At 49.0% G+C, this 25,447-nt stretch overlaps 1 long non-coding RNA gene across 47 annotated transcripts in view; it reads right to left on the minus strand.

Annotated features, from left to right (window-relative positions):
• LOC102164818 (uncharacterized) overlaps positions 1-25,447 on the minus strand; it is a 481,497-nt gene that overhangs the window by 86,849 nt on the left and 369,201 nt on the right. For 9 of the 47 annotated variants that reach the window (XR_014831548.1, XR_014831551.1, XR_014831558.1 and 6 more), the window contains one exon: positions 188-410. The exons of 36 other annotated variants lie outside the window; for them this stretch is intronic. This is a non-coding gene — a long non-coding RNA (uncharacterized LOC102164818). Of the gene's footprint in view, positions 1-187; positions 411-15,161; positions 15,251-18,523; positions 24,385-25,447 lie in introns of those variants that run through there. 2 more of the 47 variants (XR_014831576.1, XR_014831574.1) reach the window with 2 other exon arrangements.

The raw sequence follows: 25,447 nt of genomic DNA on the forward strand, positions 1-25,447 counted from the left end.
CTCCTATGTGATTCAGTTCCTAATTGAAAAAAGCTAAGGAGGAAACAGCCCACCCTTGACTTCTCCCTTATTAGGTTATTTTAGGAAGATTTGTAGCCCCCTCTGACACAAGGGAGCCTAATTAGAGCCTAATTGATGATTTCCAAGCCCCCAAAGTGTGTGTGGCTGCCCATCAATTTTTTCTCACCTGCTGATGGGGCAGGAGTGAAATCCACCCAGAGGATGGCCTCGTGGAATGGTTTGGGTCCCTGCATCTCCATGAGGAGCAAAGATGTGGGATTCACCGCGGAGCCACAGATGCATTCACGTTTCCTGAAGGTGGTGCATTTTCCGCATGTTGAACTGAGCGGATGGCTGTGCTTGGCTTGCAAAAGGAAGCAGCCCAAAGCCCTCTCTGCCCAGCCTAGATCCTAGGAAGAGATGACAAAATGACTCCCTGACTTCAGGTTTTGCCTCCTTGTTCAGCAGCCCCTGCAAACATTTCCTTCATCAGAGAGCCTGGGAGGAGCTGCCGAGGCATCTCTCCTAAATGGTTTCTCTTTTCCTGTTAAGATCTGCCACACCTGTGCCACATCCAGATTCCTGACATGGGGAGTTCCTCCTGTGGCTCAGCAGAAACGAATCTCACTGGCATCCATGAGGACACAGGTTCGATCCCTGGCCTTACTCAGTGGGTTAAGGATCCGGCATTGCTGTGGCTGTGGCGTAGGCCACCAGCTGTAGCTCTGATTAGATCCCTAGACTGGGAACCTCCATATACCAAAGGAGTGGCCCTAAAAAACAAAACAAAACCAAAAAAACCACCAAACCCCCAAGATTCCTGACACGCAAGCCCCACTCCTTTCTGCTTCTCATCTGCCTTTGCAGCTCTGGCTGCTGGACTGTCCTTCCTGGAAACTGCTGGCAGGCTAGTTCCCTGGCACATAGTAGGCACGAAGAAATTGACTGAATGAAAGGATGTGTCTTCCGCTGAGCTGTCTGTACACTTTGACAAGTAGTTCTGGAATGTCAGGGACAAAAGATACTTGAAGGCTTTCTAGATGCCAGGTCCTGGTTGGGTGACCACTGTCTTGATTTGCTGGGGATTTTCTCAGCACTGGAAGTCTAAGAACCAGGAAACTCCTGGGACAAAGGCAAATCGGGAGGGCTGGTCATCATGCTGGTTTAGATGATACATGCTCAATCTCGGTGGGACCTCTGGCATCGTGGGAGAGGATGACATTAGTTCTCTCACAAAGAAATAAGTAATTACAAACTCTGATGAATGCAAAAAGGAAGGCGGCCCTGAGCTAAGTGCTGTGCCTACGAAGAGGCAAAGGCATGGTCCTGGCCCTGGAGACAGATTGCAGGAGGAGAGAGACACACACGGCTTGTTGATCATCAGGTACCCGGTGCCATGGATCAGAAGCCTGCACTCTCCCTGTTGGCAATGCGCCGTTTCTATTTTAAGTGAGGTTGCAAGCACCAGAAACCCACTCTGGTAAATTAAATAGATATACATCTACTGAAAGGGCGTTACAGGGAAAAGCTGAAAAACTAGGTCTTGGAAGAGAGAGAAACAACATGCTTCTTAGGGAGTTGAGAGAGTAAGAAATACTCCAGAACAAAAGAGCATGCTTTGTTCCGTTTCCATTAGAAAAACTGACTCGAGCCATTCTCTGCCCTTGGGTGTCTCTGCCCAATATTCTAATTCCAGGAAGAAAGAATTTGACAGCCAAGTCTGGGTCTCAGGCCCGCCCCTCTACTAGGCTCGGGAGGCACCGTGATTAGAAATGTCACCAGAATCATTTGCCATGGGGCCTGGGGGCCGGGTGGTTGCTAATGGAAACGGAAGGGCCAGGATGCTGGGAAGGTGAGGGCCCTAGTCACCTGCTCTCTCCTCTTATGAAGTGGTCCAGATGCCACTTTCCCTACGGCTTCCTGTACTGTGGTCACTGCCTTCCAAGGAGCTCTCTGCTGGCCTTCTGTCCAGAACATTCTGTTACCATGGACAGCCTCATGCTGACGGCTGTCTTATCCAGCCACCTTGACCATGACTACCTGGGAGCATGCACTGTGTGCCTTAGGCCCAGCTGGTGCCATTCCTGGCACAGAGATGAAACTCTGTAAACGTCACTGAGGACTTTCTAGAAAGTTCTAAGGAGCACACTGCCCTCCAGCCAAACCGGTCTTCTTTCTGCTCCTCACATACTCTGCTTGCCTTATTATCCCTTCCACCCATTTCCCTGCTTTGCGGACCTCATGGCTCAGCAGTTCTATAATCAGGGGAGATTTTGTCCTCTAGGGATATTTGGTGATGTCCAGAGACAGTTCTGGGTGTCACACTGGAGAGGGGGCTGCGACCGGCAGCCTTGGGAGCAGGCTAGAGAGGCTGGTAAACAACCTAGAAAGCATGCACAGGGCAGACCCCACAGCAAGGACTGATCAGGCCCCAAGTGTCCCTAGTGCTGGGGCAGAGGCGTCCAGCGGCGTGGCTGAATGCCACGTCTCTGCTCACAGGTCCTCCATGCCAGAAGGGCCTCCCTGACCATCCACCCATCACTCTCTCTTTAACCCCCTATTGCATTTTCCTAAAATGATTGTGCCTGTGTAGTCAGTTGCTTGTTTGGGGTTCATGCCCTCCAAGAGAAGGACAGTCCTAGGAGAGTGGCCCTCCGAGGGCTTTGTTCCCAGCTGGTAGCCCAGCATGGCAAATGGTACCTAGCACACGTGGGCAGCTCAATACAAACATGTTGAAAGAGAGTTTAATGAAGGAGCGTAGCCTCAGGGCCCCCAAACGCAGAGGGCAGAATGCTCGGCTGCGAAGCCCACTTTTGTGGGGCTGGCCACCTTGGGGCGCATTTGTTTATTTCTCCAGCCAGTTGGAATTTAGCCTTTGGCAGATTCCTGAGGTCTTCTGGACCTCAGTTTCTGCATCTGTCAAGTGGGGCTATGGTTATTGGCCCTTTCCTTGCAGAGGTGTGTTGGGGATGAACTAAATCAACCCCCCGAACACTTAAGAAAATGCCTGCCTCAGAAGAGCCTCAGTAAATGTCATCTCTCATCACCGTCATCCCCATGACTTGGCTGGAGTAGGCGGTGAAGATGAGAGAATGGGCTCTGGGGCCCTCCCAGAAGATTAGGGGATTAATGCAGCTTGCAAGGCCAAAGCTGTCCCCACTTGGTTTTGCCAGCTTCTGCTCCATCCACGAAATAAACCGGATGAAGCCTTTATCCATCTCTTGTTTTGAAAAGGAGGCTGTCAGAGACTGTGGATTTAATGTGGCAGATGGTGCTGTCCTTGCATTAGGAAACCAAAGGAGGAAATTAAAGTGCTCGTTGCAACAGATATGGGCCAGCGGGGGTAGAGGGCAGGGGGTGGGGCACGAAGGAGGCCAGAGGAGATGTTTTATCAGTTGGACAATGGCTATTCTTGAGGGTAGCTGGAGTCCTAGAATAACATAATTTTAGAGCTTAAAATAATTTTAGGCTATCTCCTGCATTTTATATAGGCAAATAAAGCCCAGAGAAGTGACCCCCAAGTTCACACAGCCAGTTGTTGGCAGAGCAAACCACACCTCGTTTTATTGAACAGGGTTATTTTTGTTGCCCCAGGCCGAGGCCAGTGGCAGCCTCTGTCTCAGGGCATCCTGACTTGGGCACCTCTACTCTGGAGAGAACAAGGCACATGCCCCCCCTGTCTCTTCCCAGAACAGCAGAGGGAGTATGAGCCAGAGCCCTGGAGCTATTCTGTCTGGGCCCTCGACCTCAGTTTGCTCATCTGTAAAATGGGAATAAAACAGCCCCTACCTTGCAGGGTCACTGTGAGAATTTGATGAGTGATTATCATGTAAAGTATTTAATCACGGGCTGGGCACCTAGTAAATGCTCTATGAAATGTTCTTATTATGGCCCCAGAATTGACGTTAGGGTATAGCTGTGCCTGGGTTGTGAGCCCCTCAGAGGCTGTTCCCAGCTATGGGACATCTTTTGTCCCCTATGCCTTACCAGGCAACCGACGCCTGCCTGGGGCTCAGCAAATGGTAGTGGCTGACAACTGGCCCCCTGAGGGACACCCATTTCTGAGTTGGCACCATGAAGCACCAGGAAATGCCGCCAGCAATGCATGTGACTTTTGTTGCTGGTTTAGACTTTAATCCTAAATGGATAAAGCAACCCTGCCCAGTGGTGAACCATCTCGTGATGAGGGCTGTGTTTGTTTTCCCAGCCTTTCTCAGTAGCACAGAATTTTTCCCCAACTAGCTGTGGGCTATTTGCATTTAAATTGGTTTTCTCTCATTACAGAAATCTCTTAGGTCAGCTGGAGTTTCCATTTTCCTCAGCATCAGTCTGGAAGCTCCATTTCTTGCTCAGGGTCCCTCAGGCCTTCCTTCCTCTCCCTGACAGTGAGATGTGGTCACTTATGCTCATTGTGGAGGCCAGATAGCTTGAGAAAGTCACCCAAATCCTGGGAGAGCTTGGTGTGCTTCTCCCAGGAGAAGGTGGGGGCCGGGGGGTGGGGGTGGGGGAGCTGGAAGATTCTGGTCCCTGTGCTCACAGGAAGGAGACAGCTTCAGGATCTAAGCCTCGTTTTCTCATTTTTTTTCATAAAACATCCATTGACTAAGCATGATGCTGGGTGTATCACGTATGGAATGCAGAGATCAATAAGATGCATTTACTGCCTTCTGGGAGTTCCTTGTCTAGTAAAGGAGAGAGAAAAGCAGAGGAATACAAAAAATCATTACACAGTCAAATAATTGCTTTGATAAGGATCAGGATAGATTCCAGCCAGAGAAGAGGCTTGCAGACAGTGCACAGGCATACACATGTGCATGTACACACTAGCTAATGTGTTTATAGTACTTACCATGCGGTCAGGCATCTTTCTAAGCAGATAATTTATTGTTTATATATATACACACACACTCACATATACACATATACCTATATCAACATTATGTATTTATATATATATTTTTATTGTGCTATGCTTTATTGTTCTTCCCAGATACCGTGTTTTTTATAAATTGAAGGTTTGTGCCAACCCTGTGCCAAGCCAAGTCTACTGGTGCCATTTTTCCAATAGCATCATTGTTTTTAATGGCCATACCCGTGGCATATGGAAGTTCTCTGGGCCAGGAACTGAATCTCAGCTTTAGCTGTGATCTACACTGCAGCTGTAGGTGCTAGGCTGATAATTAAACCCACACCTCCACAGCGACCTGAGCCACTGCAGCCAGGTTCTTCAGCCACTGTGCCACAGCAGGAACTCCAGCACCATTTTTTGAAATTAAAATACGTGCATTGTTGACAGTTCCTGTTGTGGCTCAGTGGCTTAAGAATCTGACTAGTATCCATGAGGATGAGGGTTTGATCCCTGGCCTTGCTCAGTGGGTTAAAGGACCACGTTACCGAGAGCTGCTGTGTAGGTAGCGGTCGCAGCTCGGATCCGCTGTTACCGTGGCTGTGGCGTAGGCTGGCAGCTGCAGCTCCAATTCGACCACTAGGTTGAGAACGTCCATATGCTGTGGGTATGGACACAAAAAGACAAAAAAGAAAAAAAAGATATGTACATTGTTTTCTTAGAATAATGCAATTACACACTACAGTATAGTGTAAACATAGTTTACACTCACTGGGCCATCAAAAAGTCTGTGTGACTCATCTTATTGCACTATCTGCTTTATTGCACTAATCTGGAACCAAACCTGCAATATCTCCAAAGTATGCCTGTACATACATACATGTATTATACATAATATGTAAATATATATTTACTAATATAGTAATTCAGTCTTCACGACAGGCCATAAAGGAAGTGCTCTGTTATCATTGTTTTCCAGATGAGGGAAATGAAGCACAGAAAGATGAAATCATTGCCCAAGGTCACTGCTAATACACTGTGCAGCTAGACTTGAACCCTCACGGTCTGGCTCCAGAGCCTGTGCTATTCATCCTATGTTATGACCACACCTGACAAAGATGTGCTTTTGTGTTTTCTAGTCTAGTTCATCTTTCAAGAAGAGCTAGTCAAGATCCACTACGCTGCCATTCTAACCCATCTATAGGCTGTGAACTGTGGTTTGTGAAGAGTGAATTGAACTGTGGGAGTGCCCACGTCTGCCTGAGAGAATCAGGGAGGGCAAAACAGGGAGAAGATGCTGGTGGTGGATTTGAACGATGACGAGGATTTTTCCAGATGAGTAAGAGGACGATCAGAGCTACATCCTGAAGAACAAGACTGGGCTGATCCCCAAAGTATGAGCGAGTGTGGAAGTCTAGGTCTGGAAAGCCCCACATTGTGCGATGGTGCTCAGGTGAGATGTAGGCGGCGCAGGTGGCAAGGCATGGGACTGGCCACCCAAGCCTTTTGGCCAAGACCAAACCATAACAGGACCTGAATGTCATGTTCATGGCCTGAGGGCCAGACTAGGATAGGGGCATAGCTGGTTAGAAAGATCACTCTGGCTCTGATGGAGGAGGCTCTCTCTGGACAGGGAGGCGAGAAGACAGTATAATCAAGAGATGGAACCGAGAAGTCAAAGAGCAATAATTGATTGGGTGTAATCAATAGGGTTAGATGGTTTTGGTTTTGTTTTTGTTTTTCCTGCACAGAGGCACTCCTGCTGCTCAGTGATGTGTTATGGAGCTGCATCTACCCAGAGAAGATATCCTTATCTAATTCACCCAGACACCTTAGCGGCTGGTGGAAGCCCTTGCCTGTGATAATCGAGAGGGGCAGGGACAGTGGCACTTGAGGAAGAGATGGGGCGCTGAATGTACGAGATAGAGTGGAGCAAAGTGACGTGGTCTTGGCGATCAACTCGATGTCAGGGACAAGGGAGATTGAGAGATGGAATGGTACTCGTGTACTGGTTAAGCTTAATCAGGTTTAACCGTACTTCAAACTAACACCAGGGGATGGAAAACTTTCCCCCTAAAGGAGCAGAGAGAAAATAGCTTAGACTTTGCAAGCCCTGTGGTCCCTGTTGCAACTGCTGAACTCTGCCATTATAACACAAAAGTAGCCATAGACAATACGTAAGTGAATGGGTGTAGCTATGTTCCAATAAAACTTTATTTATAAAAACAGGCTAGTGGGCCAGATTTGGCCTGAGGGCTGCTGTTTGCTGACCCTTGCTCTGTGCCATGAGGTGGCCCATGCACCAAGTAATACTGACCAGGTGCATTAGGTGACTGTTAGGGGAGAGAGGGGCTCATACCTCATCAGGTATAGACCTTATATCTCTCCTTGAGTGATGCCCACCTGATCACAAAAACTCATCTGAAAGGGCAGAGTAATTCTGACATCTTGCTCTGGGAGCCCAGCTCCGGCAGGACGGAAGCAGACATCTCAATGCAGATGCTCAGTCTCTGTTACAGTCACAGTGGAGGTTCTGGACTGATAATTCCAGTGGTTACACATACAACACGACAGAAACACCAGCTCACCTCCATTGAATCCTCACCCTACACCAGACTCTGGGTCAAGGGCTTTACTTGAATGACCTCCTTTAATGCTGGCAAAAGTTGGTGAGGCAGATATGTACTATTTTTGTGTGTTTGTTTTGTTTTTTATCTTTTTTTTTTTTTTTTTTGTCTTTTTTGCTATTTCTTTGGGCCACTCCCACGGCATATGGAGGTTCCCAGGCTAGGGATCGAATTGGAGCTGTAGCCGCCAGCCTATGCCAGAGCCACAGCAACGTGGGATCCGAGCCGCGTCTGCAACCTACACCACAGCTCACGGCAACACCGGATCGTTAACCCCCTGAGCAAGGGCAGGGATCGAACCCGCAACCTCATGGTTCCTAGTCGGATTCGTTAACCACTGCGCCACAACGGGAACTCCCTTTTTTCCATTTTTAAAAAAGTTTTATTGATGTACAGCTGACTTACAATGTGGTGGTCCTCTCTGCTGTGCAACAGAGATTCAGTTAAACATATACACACATCCATTCTCTTTCAGATTCTTCTCCCATATAGGTTAGCACAGAATATTGAGCAGCGCTCCCTCTGCTGTGAAGCAGGTCGCCACTGACCATCCATTCCATATACAATAGTGTGTATATGCCAGTCCAGGTATATACTATTATGTATCCCCATTTTACAGATGAGAAGACTGAGGTACAAAGAGGTTTGATATCTCTGAGACTTGGAACCAGGCAGTCCAATCCCAGAACTTGGGTCTCCAACCACTCCCCAAAGCTGACGTCACAGGCCCTCATGGATACTCACAGTCAATATGGCAAACCCACCCGTTAGCCCCGAGACACAGGCTGAAGCTAATTAAACACTTGGGAGTCTTTTGTCCTCTGGCCTGCACGTCACTGTTATTAGAGACAAGCAGTCCAGTGGAGATAAACCCATCTGCTTCCAAAACAAACCAAGTCAACAGGCAAATCTCTTCACGATCTTTTTTACTGAGCAAAATCATTGTTCAAAGTGGGTCCAGATGAATAGATTGATATCTGATGGTATCGCCTCAAAGGGGGTGGGCAGACAATGAGAAGACAGCTGATCTCCATGTGTTCGCTCTGCAAACATTCATCGAGGTTTCATGCCTGCCCTCCTGGAGGGCACTGGCTGGGAGAGAGCCAGATCCAGAGCAAACCAATCAGATGCCCTCGATGCCATGCAGTGGTGGGGGGTGGTGAATCTAGGGTGTGCTGGGGACACAGAGCAGGGATGTCTGTCTTAGCCTGGGCAGAGGTACCTGGAGCCCAGCCCGGATGACCTGGGGGTGGGGGGTAGAGTGGCGGGAGGGATATTCCAGGGGAAGGAACGTTGTCTTCTAGGCAAGGGGATTGAGGTCTTGCTGGAGTGAGGAGGTCATGTGTAAGGGTGTGGTTGGAGATGTGGGGATGCTGGCCCCCAGTGGTCTGGGCTGGAGGCCCCTTATTCTTAGCTCCTTTCTGCAGCAAGAACAGCTTCTGAGTTCTAGATGAAATGCAAATTGCTTGCCAAGAATGTGGCGATGCCAAGAACACTCTGCTGACACTGCATCTTGAAGTCGTAAAGACAAATAATAGTAAATCACGTCTCTCACATCGCCGGTTTCACCCTGACTTCCAGAGGCTATAACCTGCTCACACTCACTGCAAGTTTGAAAGTGGGCAGATATTAGTATTTGCATCGCTCCTATTGTATTATTAAAAATATTAGCAGCTCTCATTTGGGGGGCCCTTGCAGTGGCTCGCAGTGAGCTACATGCTTTATATATGATATCCTATTTAACGCAGAAGCAATCCGAGGCTCAGAGAGGCATCATAACTTGCTGAAGTTCATACGTTCGGAAAAGAATAGAGCCAGGATCCAAACCCACATCTGCCTGACCTCTGAGCCCAGGAGTCTTCCTGCTTGGCCCCTCTGCCTCGACATCATAGGGTTCAAAGAAGGACTTTGTGAATTTCTGAGATTTTCATCTATTATTATACTTGCCCCTCCAAAGAACCTTCTGCATTTAACAGGTAAAGAACCTTGGCTCTGAGAGGTAAAGTGTCCTCCCCAAGGTCACACAGCTCTTGAAGGGGCCAACTGGACGTCTGAACTGAGGTCTTACCATTCCAAAGCCAAAGCTCTAGCTCCTTTACTGTGGCGTTGAAGTCCACAGCCAAGAAGATGGACAGTTACCGTTCCATCCCTGGATGATTCTTATTTAAAAAACACCAAACTCATGTTCTCTTAATCTCTTCATTGGCAGGTATTCATCAAGCAATCAAAAGACAAATACCTAGGAGAGCAGAATGTGTAGATCACAGCCAAAATGACATCATAAGGAGCAGGTTGTGCCAAGCAAATCTAATTTCCCCTGACAGAGCGGCAGGCTGGGCGATAAGGCTAAAGGCGCCAATGCTGTTGTTACCCCGATTCTGAAGGCCAAGTTAGATTAGCGCCACAGAAACAATGTGGTGGGCGGGGACAGGTCACCCCACATATACCCACAGAAGCACGCGCACACACAGTCATTCACAGACACACACACAGACGCAGAGACAAACACACACAGAGAGACATGCCAAAAAGTACACACACATTCACACACTCATAAAGATACACACATGTCTCCAAAGACACACATGCAGGTCGAGAGATGCAAATAAATGCATATGCAGACACACACCACCCACAACCCCCAACTCAGACACACAGAGTCCCTCGAAAGACACACACACTCACACACACACGAAGACACATGGAGACACACATATAAATACAGACACACGCAGATGTATACAGTCATGCAGAGAGAGAGGTAAACAAATATACACACAGAGACACACGTACACATATCTGCCTGTCTCCTCATGCAAACACACACAGTTCACACATGCACAGAAATAGTCATAGACACACACACACACACAAACACACCAAGAAACCCCTCGCTGCCAGCAAGCAAGAGCCGGCTCTTCTCAAGCCCTTCTCTGGAGCCTTCAAATTACATCCTTCCCAAATTGGAGCCTCTGAGAACTGAATACCTCTGGTGTCTGGGTGAATTCTCGACCCTGCCTTGCCAGATGGCTTCACGCAGAAGCTTGAAACACACCTGGGCAGCCGCGTGCTATTGAGAAAAGTCTTGGACTTTGGAGTCAGGCTGGATTGTGTTCTGGTTGTGGCTCTGCAAGTCACCAGGACCCGGGCAACTCTCTTCACCCTCCCAAGCCTCAGCTTTCTCCTCTGCACATTGGGTACATGATCTCTGTGAGAAGCCAGTCAGATGGGAGCCCCTTGAAGTTCTGACATTTGGCAAGGATGTGTCTGGGCCAAGTGTTTTCGTTATTTGAATGTCTGTCTCCCTCCCCAGGCTGGAGGCACTTTGTGGGCAGGGGTCTTGTCTGTTTCCAGCCAAGTCAGTTTCCTGCCAGGCACAAAGGAGGTGCTCAGCAAACATTTGTGAAAGGCATCAAATGAGTCTCTATTCTTAGGACCTAAGCATGGGGCTGGCACAAAGTACATGCTCAGTTATAGTTACCGTGCTTTGAAAAAAGTAATACATGGAAGTAGAATCACAACCATGGACCAGGTTCTAACTATATGCCAGGTGCGTCCTTTACTACGTTGCATGTCCCCCATGAAAATGGGCATTCATCTCCAGATGAGGAAACTGACATTCAAAGAAGTTAAATAATTCCCTCCAGTTTACCTGGCTTCCTGGGGTGTCAGTTTGAAATTAGGAATCTGATTGCTGAACACATGCTCACAACTTAACTCTAGACTCCATGAATAAATATGTCCTCCTGGTGACACAATGCAACTGATGACGTCTATGGCCAACTCTGCCTTAGTTACAATGTGGAGTAACTTTAGACTGACTTGTCATGTTATCTTTAATCCAAGGTGGACTTTTCAGTATCCAGCATCTGTCTGGACCACCTTCCATATGGTCATGGTTGCATTTAAAAAATATCACAGCCTAAACTCCTGATGTCTGCATTTCTCCTGCTCCCTCTCAGCTAACATTCATCTATCTGTCTGTCTGTCTGTCTGTCTGTCTATCTATCTCTTTCTACCATCTGACCATTTTCCATTTAAGAACTATTCTGTTCCCAGATGTTTTTCTTCTGTGGTCCTATAAACCCACACCAGCCCATTCGGAATCTGTCAAATTTGTTTTCCTCTCTAGCTCTGGTACAATCTGTGGATTTAAAACTCAACCAACCTGTAGGCCAATTAAGCTATTTTGCATAACAACTGCGTTTGGCAGTAATTGAGGGCACACAGTTAAGCATTTTGCAAATCCTGAAAGGTTGCTACGCTTGCACCACGTGTGCTTTCGCACACCTCAGATGGGCTCAAATCCCCTCCTCCACCCCCACCAATTCCCCTGGGGAAAAAAAAGAGGGTTTTGTGAAGGACCTCTGCCTCTGTCGGAGGCCAAGGCCGTGCAAAATGGAAACAGCCACAGGGCACAGAGGCTGTAATTACCTTCCCCACAAAGGAAACTAAAAATGTCCAAAGATAGTGGTCCCCTCACAGGCAGGGGGCCAGTGCAGGCGGCAGTGACTCATCGGCCACTCCAGGCGGCCACTCTTCCCCTGCAAGCAGGCTCCACGCTTACTCACAGCTTCGCCAGCCTAATGAGCAGAAGAAGAGAGGCATCTGAGGGCGAGGGCGGTTCTATTTCAGAGAGGTTGAACCCAACATGACACAGGTGGTGTTTAAGACTTTTATTTTAAGTCACTTGCTTTCCAATGGTGGCTCTATTCATTGTGATGGCCCATGTGAATAGAACAGATTTAAAATATGTATATATTATAGATACATTATTTATTATATAATATATACATTAGCCAAGCAACCTATATTTTCCCTACCCTTCGCCATTTCAAATCTCTCTCTTCCTTTCTCCCTCTGCATCTGCCTGAAATTCTGCCATTATGAGTTCATTTCGTGGGACTGAACTTGGTCTTCGGGGATTAGTGGCTAAAACAGCAACTTCTCCTTGTATGGAGCAGGTGGGTGGAAAGGGCAGGGTGCTGAGCCAAGGAGAGGGCCACTGCCGGCTGGGAACCGTGCCGGCCACTATCCAAAAGTCATCTCCAGGAACACTCACTGTCTCTCTTTTAGTGAAGCTGAAAGGGTCACTCGGAGAGGGGAAGTGACCTCCTGAACATTTGCAGCAAGGCCAGGAGGCAGGCTTATTTGGCTCCAAAGGCTACACTTCCCCTTATATCCCCATCACCTCCCCAATGTTGTACAGTCCTACTGAAATGCTGCTGGACGCACCACACTTGGTCCACACTGGGATGACTGACAAACGTCGTCTCAAGAGCCAATGCCAATACACTGGTGGAACCAGGAAGATGTACTGTTTCCTGGAAAACTGGTCTATTTCACCAAAATGTTGAAATTGAGGATGCAGCACACTCTGCTAGCAAGAGGGATGGGCACAAAGACCAGAAGTCCAGAGGATGGTGGAGCAGAAGGAAAGCAAGCATCTGGGTCCCTGCTGGGAGGGCAGAGCCCCTGAAAGCAGCGCTGGGACTCTCTCCTCTGATGAATCCTAATGTCTGTGTTTATTTGGGCCACAGCTGCATTTTAGTCATCTGCTGCTGAAAAATCCTAGTTAACCACAGTCCATGGTAACCATTAGAAAGTACTGGATGTCTGAGGTTGCCTTTCTGACATATTTACTTATTTATTGTCCTTTCAGGGCCTCACCTGTGGTGTATGAAAGTTTCTGGGCTGGGGTCCAATCGGAGCCACAGCCGCCGGCCTACGCCACAGGCACAGCAACGTGGGATCCGAGCTGCCTCTGCGACCTACACCACAGCTCACGGCAACACTGGATCCTTAACCCACTGAGCGAGGCCAGGGATTGAACCTGCGTCCTCATGGATGCTAATTGGGTTCGTTACATCTGAGCCACAGCAGGAACTCCCTCTTTGAGATGCTTCTGACGTGGGCTTTTTTCTTCTTCAGGGCCTTCTGCTGAGGGTCAGAACTAGAGACTGAGCGTTTCCTTACCCAAAGAATCCTGATTCCAAACTGGTCTGCACACTAAATTAAGTCTCTTTTTCTCACCAACCTTTTTTGGGGGGGTTGCCATCTTGCTGGCTCGGTAAATGGCACCATCAGAGGTGTGGACTCGTCCCAAACACTTGGCTCTCCATGTCCCCACATCTCTTCAATGACAAATTCTGGGTGGCCTTCTAGTCTCCGGGGATTTTGTCCCCTGCTCGCCATCTCTATCTGCCCACTGCACCCTTGTCTTGCCTTGTCCTGGGAGCTGTGCCAGGCTCCTCTCTGGTACCCTCGTCCCAGCCCATCCTCCACCCTGGCTCAGAGAATGTTCTAAAGCACAGAGCCGGCCCCTTCACCGCATACTTAGAAATCCTCCCATGGATCGACATTTCCCGAAGATAAAATCCCAATGTCTAGCCCTGACATCCAAGACCTTTTGTTACCAGATCCCTGCTCACTCCTCCGACCTTATCTACAGCTGCTCCCCAAGGCACAACCTGCGTTCCCTCCAAACAGGCGGCAGCCACTCGGAGGCCGTCTCCGTTCCTCCCCACCCTTCACCAGGCTCTTCTCTTGGCTGAATGGCCCCTTCCTTGTTTATCTAACTCCTCTCATGCTTCAGCTCAGCTCTGGTCTTCCAGGCCCACCCCCTCCGTCTGGTCGGCCCAGATGGGGCGCCTCCTCTGGGCCTCCACACCCTCTGGCGTCACTTATCACTCGGCGTCAGGAGTCTTTTTTGGCTTTTGGGTTTCCAAGACGGGATTCTTGGGAGATTGGAAAGAACTCAGGGCTTAAAAACATTTGAAGGAAGACACAAGGAGAGAAAGGTGCTCCCCGCCCCTCTGCTGGCCAGAAAAATGTCCCCTGGGCTGTACAGAAAAGGACTGGGAGGGGGAGGAATGAGAAAGTCTCTGCTCCAGCTAATAAGGACTGTGAGCTCTGCTTCCAGGGCCAGATGTGGGGACAAAGGCAGTTGCCCCAGAGGGACAACCTGTAGGATCTCCAAGCAGAAGGGAAGGGGGACCCCCAGGGAGGAAGGAAGGCCCCAAAGAGCCAAAGTATCCACGTGGCATGTAGGCAATAGGGAACTTAGACATCTCACAGAGTTTCCCACAATCCTGTGAGACATAAGAAGTAATACAATGATTCCTGTGAGCCCCAGAATGTCACAGAGGTCACAGAGTCACCTGATCTGAGACAGGTTGAAGCTAAGAATAAGGGACAGTTCCACAGGACCTGAGTTTACCAATGGCTCTGAATGATAAGTGCCACTGAAGGTGACATCAGTGACCAGTGGCCTTCCTTCCTTCACCTTTGCACACCAAGCAGAGATGCAACGGCTAGGAATGGAGGGGGTGGATGGACTGTGATTCATCTGTGACCCACTCCAGCCAAATGGCAACTCAAAATTAGAAACTGAACTTAATAGATATAAAAAAGAAATTTATATTTTATATGTATCCCGCACGTGAGTTCATACTCATCACAAGTGAATGAATGAACAAATACAGTTCATAAAAGCATCTTGGCCAAAGGGATCCATCTCTCAGCTGAAATAGGGATTCATCTCTTCCCCGTTTTGACTTCTGGGGCAGCCCAGTATGAGACGTCAAGAATCTGTAAGCTCCATTCAAAGTCTCTCTGTTTGAGGATTACAGCTACTGCTAAAGGGTCCCATTGCAGCAAACCATAAAAGAGGGAGAACCGGATCCAGGCCTCTGTTTGAAGGTGACCCAGGGCTGAGTGATGTTCCAGGAACCCCTCCTTCCAGGGACTCAGGAGAAGGGTGGTCAGGAAAGGTTTTCTTGCAAAAAAAAAAAAAAAAAAGAGGCTGGAGAGGAATTCTGAAAATGAGTATAACTAGATAGGGAGGGAGAGCTACCTACCAAGCAGACAGAATCGCACATACAAAGGCCCTGTGGTAGGAAGGAGCTGGGCTTATTCATGGAAGCCCAGCTCCTGGATCAGGAACCCTGAGAGTGAAGGTGAGCGATGCAGTACGGCCTTGATTGGTGCTTCTAAAATGTTCCCTCTCCCCTCTTTAGTTTGGGCTGGAGCTAGTGACTTGTTTCTAATCAATAGATTAAGATAGCAATGGGCTGCCACTTCCAAGATTCGGTTCTAAAAGACTCCCCTCTTGTTTTCTTGCTTGCTTGTTCCGATGAAGCAAGCTGCCACACTGTAAGCTACCCTATGGAGAAGCCCTAGGGACAAGAAACTGAGGATGCCTCTTGCCAACAGCAAGCGAGGAGCTAAATCCTACCAACAAGCGCGTGAGTGATCTCGGAAGCAGAGTCACCCTGAGTTGAGCCTTGAGATGACTGCAGCCTCAGTGGATAACTTGGGTTGCAGCCTTGTGAGAAGCCCTGAGCCAGAGGACCCAGCTTAGTCACACCCAGATTCCTGGCCCACAGAAACTGTGAGGAAATAAACTCATGTTGTTTCCTAAGTCACTAAGCTTGGGGGTCATTTGTTACACAGTGATGGATGACTAATGCAGCTGATAAGGTACACAGGTGTGAGATAATGCAAAGTATTCAGCAGTTCGTCTTAGGATTTCAGTAAATTCTCTGCTTGGAACCCATGTGTAATTCACCTGAGCTTCTGACTCTGAACTTTTCTGATTCATAAAATCTACATATCGTATGAAGTTGGATGTAAGATAATGTTAGCTTCTCTAACATGGAAGTGGTAGGGACAATGAGAGGTTGGAAGGGACAGGAATTAACCTTTGCTGACAACCTATGGAGGTTCAGGTTCTCAAGATGCTTTTGGTTCTTGGGAAAATATTCCCAGTGTTGGCCCAGGCAACTCTTTCTAGTGAAACTGAAGAGGCTCAGCATTGACTCTGGCAGGGACAACATTCTCCCATTTCTTCTAACTAACAGAACCCCTGTATTATTGGGGGTGTCCACTCATCTGGTACATTTCCTAGCTCCCTCACTGTAGGGCAGCCAATAAGCTATAAGCAGAAATCACTGGATGGAATTTCTGGTAGTTTTTATTTGTCTGTTGGTTTTGTTTGTTTTAATATTGACTCATTTGAGAAGTGCACAATCTTGTACTTCTCTTTCTCCTTGCTGGCACCTGGAATGTGGGTATGATGGCTGGATCTGTGGCAGCATTTATGACCATGCAATGCACCTTGATGATGGAAGCCACACTTTAAGGACAGCAGAACAAAAAGATGGAAAAAGCCTTGGCCAGAGAGTCAGTCCTTGACTGTTTGCGGTTTCATATGAGAGAAAAGTAAATCTTTATCTTGTTTAGGCCACTTTTATCCAGGTTTTCTGTTATGGGTAGCTGACAAACCAGTCAGTCCTAAATGATACGCTTGCATCCTAAGTAAGGTATTTAAGGAATTTGGGGATTTCTCTTTTAAATTGCCAGGACTCCAGACTCTCAGAGAAAATTTTACCTTATGCCCCTCTTGGCTAAAAAGTTACTAGTATGCTGACAAAAATTTCCTGAGCTTTACCCCATGCACTGAACTCTAGCCATTACGGGTAGCTGCCTCACAGTGTATTTGTGAGACGGGATCATCATCCCATTTTACAGATGAGGAAGTGGAAACTCAGATTCCATCACCATCCAGGGAACATGGCTAGAATTTGAACTCAGATCTGTCTGAACCCACAGCTCGTATTTTTTTTTTTCTATTGCTTTCCCATTGTCTCCCAGCTCTAGAACGCTGAGTCCTCATTCAGGCAGAAGGTGGGGCCGGTCAAACCACCCTGAGGTCCCTGGATCAGAGGGTGCAGCCCTCACCCACGTCTTCCATCTGCAGCTACCGGCTGAGGTCTTCTCCAGTGCAAGGTTACTAAAGCGGATGGCCCAGCTGGTCCTCTCCCCAGCTCACTGCCATCCTGTTTACTGGCCATCTGGCCCTCATCTCTGTGATTCTCTGACTGTCCCTCCTCAAGGACCCTCTTAAAGGGACAGAGCCTCTCTGGTTTCAGTAAACGACCTCCATTCCTAAACCTAGATGCTCAACCTTGACCAGAGCAAGCCTGACAAAGAAAAGGCCAAAACAGTAGGGATTTCTGGGAGCAACACAAGTCTATTTCTAAGCTCAGATTACAGCATCCGAAAGGACGACTCGTTCCAGGCAAACACGCTCCCACCCCCTGGCAGGAATGTGATCAGAGCAGCCTGACTCCTCGGCAGGTTCTGAATGTTCTCCGCTGAAACTTGCTTTATCCTGGTTGAAACTCCTGTCTGTCCCAGGAGAGACTGGAAATATACTCTTTCTAGGAGCTGCTGGAAAATTAACCCACATTAGCAGAGACCTAGGTGAGGCTGAATTGGGGACAGGAAGGTCCGCTTGAAAGAAAAAAAAAATGTTCTTTGTAACCAGGACAAGGCTAAATAAACCCTCTCTCCATTGGTCCAAATCTATGCCAGCCTCCCACTGGCATCCGTGGGTGTGCTGAGAACAAGCTATGGATTTCTACAGAGACTGTCACCATAGCACTAGGGGCCTTATTCTGCTATTTCAAGAGGGAAAATAATCGAAAGGTCAAAGGAAGAAAATCTACCATCGAGCTTTTCAAACTGCAAATATTTATTAACACTTTAGCAAGCGCCTGGCACTACATTAGATGGCGGCCACAGCAAGATGGGCAGGGAGAGATGAGCCATCTTGCAACCCCCATGAGTCAAGCACAAGGCTGGGCACTGTTTCTCTCTCTACAGTCTTGAAAGGGCAAAGAATAATCCCCATTTTGTCAACTGGGGAAAAAATGAAGGGCATCCAGGAGCTAGAATCAGGAATGTGATACTGGACCAGACTGAATCCCGGTAGAGGGGGGATTCTTTTTTCTTTCTTTCTTTCTTTTTTTTTTTAGGGCCCCACCTGTGGCATGTGGAAGTTTCCAGACTAGGGGTTGATTTAGAGCTGCAGCTGCCAGCCTACGCCAGAGCCACAGCAACGCTGGATCCGAGCTGCATCTGAGACCTATGCCACAGCTCACGGCAACGCTGGATCCTTAACCCACTGAGCAAGGCCAGGGATTGAACCCACATCTTCATGGACCCTATGTGGGATTCTTAACCTGCTGAGCCACAATGGGAACTCTGGGGCGGAGGGGGTGGTTCTGAATATAAAATACTCCTTGGTCTGTTCACTGAGACACGGGGTGTTAGGGAGCCGAGAGGGGTGTGGAGGCAGCGGGGAGGATCTCAGAGAGAATCTGGCACCTGCTGTTGGCCTGAGGGACAAGGAAAGGCAGTAGTGTTGCCAGCCCAGTGGGAACGGCAGGGGAAAGAGGGGCCCCGGGCTTGGGGCAGGTGGGAGCAGGGCAGAGAGTGGGTGGGAGGGGGTGGCAGTGGAGAGTCAGCAGCACAGGGACATCTGCTGACCGCACCTGAGCCACGGTCTCCCCCCTGGGTGCTGCCAAGCTCCATCCAAGCAACTGAGGATGGAAGGGGATGCTTCCCTGTAGGAACTGGCGGCTACTGCACTAATTCTGGTTAACAACCACCAAACCCAGTGGCTTACACTAACAAGCATTTTTTTTTTTCCTTCATGCTCACAAATTGGAGGACAAATTGTGCCTCTGCTGGGGTCGCCTGGGCTTGGCTCCAGGCTCCAGGTTGAGTTGGGTCTGGGCCACGTGCTCCTCATCCTGCGTGGACCAGGAGACATGATTTTCTCATCTTGGATGACAGGCGCACAGAAGCCCAAACCACACAAGCACAGAGAGACCCTCTGCTTCCCTCGTGTCCACGCACATCCCACTGGTCAGTCTTGGCCAAGTCCAACAACAGTGCCATGGGGGGGGCAGGGGCTAAACTCTAGCAGCTCTACTGGGAACAAATGAAGAACCACGGGGTGACAGGTACAATGTATAATCCTGCTCTATGGGAGTGAAGAACTAGAAGCAATACTTTTACTTTATTTTACTTTTTATGGCTTCACCCACAGCACAGGGAAGTTTCTATGCCAGGGATCGAATCCGAGCCACAGCCGAGACCCATGCCACAACTGTGGCAATGCCCCATCCCCTAAGCCAATGCATCGGGTCAGGGACCAAATCTGCGCCTCCTCAGCGACCCAAGCAGCTTCAGTCAGATAGATCCCCAACCCACTGAGCCATGGCGGGAACTCCAAAAGCAATATTTTAATCTACTGTCTTTCTTAAAGGAAAATAAAAATGTTAATGCCAAAAGAGGAACAGATGTGGTTTAAAAACAACCAATGTCCACCACAGTGGTCTTACACAATGTTCATTTAGACGAGCTGGAGAAGTTTGGGGGCGATGGGTGTACGTTTGCCAGATTCCTTACTGTCTGTGGGTCAAGACTCACAGGTGCTGGGCAGTGAGCTGATAGAGGCTGCAAGGGCACAGGTCTCTAGCAGAGATTTCAGGTCTCTGAACTCAATGGCGTCCTACTTGTGACATTTATGAATGTCCTGATGATTAAATTCTGGAAACGACCAAGTTAGGGGTCACAGCCCAACCTGAGGTCCTGAAATCCCGAGCCCCCAAATATTGTGAATGGTATGTGAGAGCCTGAATCCCATCATATGATGACCACGGGGTAGTTGTAGGTCCTGCCCACTGGGACTGAACTTGACCACAGGACCCCAGATCATCAGGGGCTTTCACTGCGTTCTGTGCCAAGTGCAGCCCCTCTTGGAGCCTTGGCTGCCTCATCTGCAAAATGGGGTTGATACGACCTGCCTCGGAGAGACAGGATGAGGGTTCCAAGCATCTCTGTACTTGAGCTGAGCCTGGAATCCAGGAGGTGCTCCATACACGTGGGTGCCTGCACACCGTTGCCTGAGTAGCAGCAGGGGTTCTAGAAATTGGGCTTAGAACGTTGCCTTTTGCCATTTATGAGACCATGGGCAAGTTACTTAACTTCTTTGTGTCTCAGTTTCCGCATCTGAAGAGTGGAAGTGATAACCATAACATCCAGCTCATGGCTTTGATATATGGGTACTCGGACGGCAGGTGACACAGCCTGACTAAATGTAAGCTATTACCATCATGTCGTAAAGGGAGCTTTGGGACTCAAAACATGGTGTCTGATTGGAAAATTTTTTCCTTTCATGCCAAAAAATATTTACATGGTTTCACCATTTCTTTTTTCCTTAGGGCCACACCCGCAGCATTTGGAGGTTCCCAGGCTAGGGGTCTAGTCAGAGGTATGACTGCTGACGTACACCACAGCCACAGCAATGCCGGATCCGAGCTGCGTCTGCAACCTACACCACAACTCAGGGCAACGCCGGATCGTTAACCCACTGAGCGAGGCCAGGGATCGAACCCACAACCTCATGGTTCCTAATCGGATTCATCTCCACTGCGCCACGATGGGAACTCTGGTCTCACCATTGTAATCAATGCCTGATATGTAAATTTAGTTTCAGCTATCTTTCTTCTTCCAAGTTGAGGTCTGAGCACAACTGTGACAAACCACAGCTGTCCACATGGCTCTAAGCAGGATTCGGGAGGAGGGTGGTGAAAACACGGCTCACAGCAGAGGAGGGAAAATCACTCTCATAAAACAGTGCCAAAGCAATAAATGCAGATCCTGGGATTCGTGAGGGTGACAACCCTATCAGTGTCCATGAATATTTGATCAGGTCAGCTTCTGGGAGTGTGGTGTGGAATCTGCAGGCAGTCTGTGGCTCGGCCTTTCGAGTAATGTACATGTAGGAAGGAAACTGACTCCTGCACCGGGGCAGCCCTCCTACCTGAAATTTCTGCCATGGCAACTTGAAGTAGGTGGCATGTCAACCAAAGGGACCAAGGGCCCCCAGCCCCTACAGTGCCCCCCATGGACAGTGCCCCCCAGCACTGATCTGTGATGACATCATTAACAGGGGCCCAAAGCCACTTAGCCTGCTAGGGAAGAGCTGGTTTAGTGTGAACTCATCTTCAATCCCAGAGCTGTCCTCCAGCCCCTCTCAGGGACAGGTCTGGGAGCAGCTCACGTTTCTGGCTGCTGGGGCTTCTGCAAGGAGATCCCGTTACACTCCTGAGATGCCTGCCAAGCCAGGAACACTCATCTGGCGGAGGTCAGCCCTCGTCCCCGGGGCGAGGACCTGACGACAGGACCTGGCAGTGTCCACCCCTGCCTCCAGGCCTAGGCTGCTACTTGAAGCACGCCTGGTTTAAATCCTAGATCTGCCACTTTCTAGCTCCTCGACTTGAGCAAATCACTTAGTCTCTCTGAGCCTGTGTTCTCATCTTTAAGTGCGAGGATATAAAAGGATCCAGCTCTTGCATGTATTAGGAGACACAATGAGATAAGCCATGCAAAATGTTTTGCACAGTGCTTGGCCCGCTTAGTGCTTAATAAATCTGAACTTTTACCATTTCTTCCCATTGCTGCTATTCAGGGTGTGTTCCTAGGAAATAGAGTTCTGCACTGTATCGGCCTAGAGCATCTCTGTTAGACCCAAATAGAACAATGAGATAGTCTAGGGGCCAGCCATTTCTTAAAGACTGAGCCTTTGGGCCCACCAGATAAGCAACTTTCTCCAGGGGTCACAGAGCTAGCTAGTGCCGGAGCTGAGCCTGAATCCCGGCCTTCTGAGGCTCCTCCTCCTTTCCCCTCCCTCTCCCGCTTCATCACACTCTCCAGCACACCAAGTGTTTGCACATGTATCTGTGCCCATCCTGCCAGGCTGCCTGAAGCCCAGATTTAAAGCCACGTCTGGAACAAAGGGAATCGGGTCCATGCAGCCTCCTCTCATGTACTTTTGTCCTTCTCTCTTGCAGTGCATGCTGGGAAGCTCCTCTGAGCTCTGGGAAGCCTTGACGATCAGCATCCTTCTGATAGACTTCTTAATGTCCAAAGGAAATCAGTGCAGGCAACCTCTCCAAGATTTCAATTTGCCCTTAAATTGCATCCCCAAGCCTCATAACATCTCTGTTCCTCACTCCCCCCATTTCAAGGCAGTGCGCGAGCAACATACCTGCCTCCGGCTTCTTTTTGTGAAAGTTAAAGCAAATGCTCACCACACAGGGGCTTTCTCCTCACAAGGAAGAGAAAAGGAAAAGCGGGGTTTGTAAAAATCATGCCCCAGGCGCTGAGCTTGCTGCTAAAACATAAAGGTCACCCGTGTTGTTATGAATGTTATTTTTTCCATAAACCTGAACTGAACTGTAGTCCAGACAGAACAGCGTTTGCTTCAAAACAAAACAAAAAACCTAAACCTGTAAAGCCACGAGATACAGGATGGGGGCAGAGGGGAGGGGTGCAGGAGGCCCAGGCTTTGAGCCCAGAGAGCCCTGAGTTTGATCCCCGGCTCTGCCATAACCTGGCCCTGGGACTGTGCCCCCATCACTGCACTCCTCGGTCTTGTCACCTGAAAAAGAGGGACAATGCTGCCTACCTCAAAGGCTCTTTGCAAAGATGTAAAATGAGACAATATATGAAAAGTCCCAGCCACAGCAGATTCACAGATGTCAGAATGACATTTGAGGGGGGGAGGCCTGTGATTTCTCAGGGGTTCCCAGCAGGACAAAGCCCAGCGGCCCAGGGCAGGAAGCGGTTCATTATATACCACTCGATGGTTTTCCTCCCTTCCCTGTGTCACATCCCTGTTCTCTCACCAAGCTTCCTGGGGGTGCCTCCTACCTAAACGACTTGTCCCAAATCTTTGTCCTAGTGCTGGTTTTGGGGACCCAAACTAAGACACTGTCCACTGCCGAACCTGGTATAGAGAGGGCACGCCATATGCGGTAACTGCTCTTATTCGCCAGTACAACTAGCAACAGTGAAAATAAGAATCATGATGATGACTAAGGCCTGAGAGGGGAGGTCTCTGGCCCAAGTTCACCTGCAGTAGGTAGAGGGCGGAGGGGTTCCTGATCTAGGTCAGCATGTCACCAGTGCTCATGGGATCCCATGCACCCACATACCCACCCGCTGGGCCAGTGAAGTGCAGAATCTGCACTCTGCTGCAGATTCCAGGGCTCCCAGGGAGCTCCTAAGAGGGGCCAGGTAAGAAGGACACTGGAGTAACCCTGGAGAGCTTTCTGGAGGAGGTGCCACCGGAGCCTCCGCGGCAAAGCACAGATTCTGGAGTCAAGCTCGAATCTGTGGTTAGATTCTGTGGCCGTAAGCAAGACATTTTATTTTACTCTGGGTCTTGGCAGTCTCATTAGAAAGTAGGAAAATGGGACCCACCTCACAAGGTGGTTATGAAGAGAACAGGTTTTAGTCTGAGACAGCTCTGGCTTGGGGTCCCAGTACTGTCATGGGCAAGCTTAGAAAAGACTTTTAATCTCTCTGAGCCACAATTCTTTCGTCTGTAAAATGGAAATAATAACAGTACCTGCAAATAGAATTGTCATGAGAATTAAATAAGATAGCACATGTGAATTGTTTTGCACGGCTCAGGAAATACAGTGAATGCTCACGAAATATCGTGGTTCTTTTAATCAAGATGTCAGGGGCAGCAGAGTGAGGTGGTACAATTTTGGGTAAGTGTGGCAGGTCCAATGGAAAAGGCCCATACCTCTGACCCAGCAAATCCACTTTAGGTGTTTAGTCCATGGAGATGTATCAAGACATTATGATACATGACAGAGCCTGGATATTTTTGGTTGTCACCCTGGGGGGTGGGGTGCTGCTGGTACCTAGAGGGTACAGGCCAAGGATACTGCTCAACATCGTACAATGCACAGGACAGCCCCCACTACGAAGAATTATCTGGCCCCAAATCAGAAACTCTGCTTAAGAGAGAGAAGAAGGCTCTTGAACTTGGGGACGGAGATTTCTTCTTCATGTGGTGTTTCTCTAATGTTTGAATGTCTTACATTAATAGGAACAACAGCAAAATCGGCCTCCTCTAAACTATGAGATCAGGCATACAAAACACCAGCACAGAGCAGCTGTCCTCCTGGTGTTCGTTCCATGAGTTTCGGCTTCTGCATCTGCAGAAGCGGGTGTGCTGATGCTTGCTCTCGGGGGCGGCTGCAAGGTACAAAACATACCAGGTCAAGTGCAACCCACATCTCAGCGCGCCATGGTCACTCTTCAAGGACAGAGGGAGGCAGACCCAGGGATGCCCCTGGTGTGTTGGAGGGCAGGGCTGGTGGACTGGGCCTGAGCAGAGGGCCAGCAAGAGCAGGAGATGGGGGTCCACAGCTTGTGCTTGGGGCCACGGAGCCTGCAGCTGTCAGAGACAAAGCGACGGTGGGGCTCCAGGGCGGATCCCTGGAAAAACAGTCCAGTGGGCAGCCTGCCAGAACCCACTGGAGCAACAAAGGACATAGGCTTGTTCAACACAGAACAGAGGGTTCAGCACAGAGGGGGGCCCAGCTGCGGACCACGCACGTGTGCCCAAGAGCCCCCATCAGCAAGGCAGGCCCAAGAGTTTGGGAAAATATCTTTTTTCCTAAATAGCTGACAATTAAAACATCACGAAGGGATGGTAACATAGGGATACTTAACCATTGACTCCTATATCTACATTTTACACGTTTTCCTACTTCTCCTTTTTTTTTTTTTTTTTTTTTTTTTGTCTTTTTGCCATTTCTGGGGCTGCTCCCGTGGCATATGGAGGTTCCCAGGCTAGGGGTTGAATTGGAGCTGTAGCCACTGGCCTATGCCACAGCCACAGCAACGCAGGATCCAAGCCGCATCTGCGACCTACACCACAGCTCATGGCAATGCCGGATCCTTAACCCACTGAGCGAGGCCAGGGATTGAACCCGCAGCCTCAATGTTTCTAGTCGGATTCGCTAACCACTGAGCCACGACAGGAACTCCACGTTTTCCTACTTGATGCTCACACCACCCAAGAGCACAGGAACCGTCATTACACAGGTGGAGAAACAGAGGATCAGAGAGAATTGAGAGCCTCACAATCAGGGTCAGTCATTCAGGCCCTAGTGGGCTGGCTCTGGGTCACCTGCCCGTATCCCCCACTTTCCAGATGAGGCACGTTCCTGAATGACACCCATCCTTTGAAGAACCACATCCCTGTCTAGGAAAGAAGAGTCAGGAGCCCCACTGCTAAAATCAGTTTAGTTTC

This window comes from Sus scrofa, chromosome 16 (assembly GCF_054392235.1).
Source record: "Sus scrofa isolate SSC_HxYL_T2T_F1_AM1 chromosome 16, Sscrofa_HxYL_maternal_Yorkshire_Landrace_v2.0, whole genome shotgun sequence".
Classification (NCBI taxonomy): Eukaryota; Metazoa; Chordata; class Mammalia; order Artiodactyla; family Suidae; genus Sus; species Sus scrofa.